The sequence below is a fragment of the Lupinus angustifolius genome, chromosome LG01 (assembly GCF_001865875.1).
Source record: "Lupinus angustifolius cultivar Tanjil chromosome LG01, LupAngTanjil_v1.0, whole genome shotgun sequence".
Taxonomy (NCBI): Eukaryota; Viridiplantae; Streptophyta; class Magnoliopsida; order Fabales; family Fabaceae; genus Lupinus; species Lupinus angustifolius.
Genome location: NC_032009.1, coordinates 4,543,766 through 4,546,058, shown reverse-complemented (window position 1 = coordinate 4,546,058; position 2,293 = coordinate 4,543,766). Strand labels below are relative to the sequence as shown.

The 2,293-nt window shown below is 39.1% G+C and overlaps 1 long non-coding RNA gene across 1 annotated transcript in view; it reads left to right on the top strand.

The window, feature by feature from the left end:
* LOC109342185 overlaps positions 1 to 2,293 on the top strand; it is a 20,920-nt gene that overhangs the window by 12,516 nt on the left and 6,111 nt on the right. The gene's annotated exons all lie outside the window — the stretch shown is intronic.

Below are 2,293 nucleotides of genomic sequence, written 5' to 3'. Positions count from 1 at the left end.
CTAAACTTATCTAGAGCAAATACAATAGGTAAAAGCTCTTTTTCAGTTGTGATGTAATTTGCTTGTGCAGTATCTAAAGTCCTAGAAGCATAATAAATTACCCTAGGCAGTTTGTCCACTTTCTGAGCAAGGACAGTCCCCAATGCATAATTAGAAGCATCACACATCAGCTCAAAAGGGATTGTCCAATCAGGTGTCTAGATAATAGGAGTGGTGGTCAAGGCTGTCTTGAGGCAATCAACTGCCTCCATACATCTCTCATCAAAATCAAATACCACCTCCTTTTGCAACAAGTTGCATAGTGGAAGAGCATTCTTGCTAAAATCTTTAATGAACCTACGATAGAAACCTGCATGACCAAGAAAAGAACGAATCTCTCGAACGCAAGAGGGGTAAGGCAATTGTGAATGAAATAACATCTATCTTGGTAGGGTCTACCCCGATTCCCCTATTTGAGATCACATGCCCCAAAACTATGCCTTGCTCTGCCATGAAATGACATTTTTCGTAATTCAGAACAAGGTTAGTTTCGATGCATTTATGAAGAACTCTATCCAGACTATCCAAACATGCATCAAATGAAGATCCATAAACTGTAAAATCATCCATTAACACCTCTATGAAATTCTCTAAAAAATCACTGAAAATGCTCACCATACACCGCTGGAATGTACCAGGGGCGTTGCATAGGCCAAAAGGCATCCTCCTATAGGCAAAAGTGCTAAAGGGGCAGGTGAATGTGGTCTTCTCCTGATCCTCAGAAGCAATATGGATCTCGAAGTACCCAGAAAAACCATCGAGAGAACAATAATGAGATTTACCTGCTAAGCGCTCAAGCATCTGATCAATAAATGGTAAAGGAAAGTGATCCTTTCTTGTTGCTTGGTTGAGCCTCCTATAATCAATGTAGACTTTCGAACTGTTCTGCACTCTCGTAGGAATCAACTCATCTTTCTCATTTCTCACTACTGTAATTCATGTCTTCTTTAGAACCACATGAACTGGGCTGACCCAATGACTATCAGAAATGGGATATATAATCCCAGCTTGTAAAAGCTTTGTGACCTCTTTCTTCACAACCTCAAGGATGACTGGATTGAGTCTCCTTTGTGGTTGTCTCACTGGTTTAGCTCCATCTTCCAAGAGTATCTTATGCATGCACATAGATGGGCTATTACCAGGAATATCAGCTAAGGTCCAACCAATTGCCTTCTTATGCTTCTTCAACACTTGCAACAACTTCTCCTCTTGATCAACATCAAGGGAGGTGGAAACAATAACAGGAAGCTTCTCATCATCCTCTAAGTAATCATACTTGAGGTTTTTAGGCAAAGGTTTAAGCTCCAATACAGGTGCCTGCAAAACAGATTGAACCAAAGTAGCAGACATAGATTCTACAACTTGTACCTAAACAAGTAAATCAGATTGTTGTATGATGTCTGCAGAGAAATATGCAGAAACTCATCAATACAAGAATTACACATTTGCATCAACGCAAGAATTACAAGTGTATGAGTCTATCAATGACATAGAATCAAAATCATTAAGGAAATCACATATATGCTTATTAGTTAACTCATAAAGTAAATCAATATGAAACACATAATGGTCCTCAGATGGATGCTTCATAACATCAAAAATATTAAATCGGACAACATATCACCAAACTCCATAGATGGTGTTCCAGCGTGGACATTTATCTTGGTTCGAGCTGTTCTAAAAAATGGCCTCCCCAAAATGATAGGAACTGTGTTACGGGAGGATCTCTCTTCCATATCGAGAATATAAAAATCAGCAGGAAAAATAAGTTCACTAACCCGAACCAAGACATCCTCTATCAAACCAGCAGGATAAGCAGCACTTCTGTTTGCTAATTGAATCACTATCCCAGTGGGTTGCATAGGTCCAAGTGAAAGAGACATGAAAACAGACATAGGCATAGCATTAATTGAAGCACCTAGATCTAGCATGGCATTCTCAAATTTGTTTTTACCTATTATGCAAGGTACAATAAATGTACCTAGGTCCTTACATTTTTCAGGAATGTGAGGAACAGGTTTACCTATTAGTGCTGAAACATTTATGCCCAAGCTGATCCTCTCATTACCTTTGAGCCTCCTCTTGTGAGTGCACAACTCTTTTAGAAATTTTGCATATCTTGGAATTTGTTTGATTGCATCAAGTAAAGGTATGTTCACCTCTACCTTTCTAAATGTGTCCAAGATCTCCTTGTCTACCTCTTCCATCTTCTTACTTTGAATGGGTCTTGGAGGAAATGGAAGAGGAATGGAAG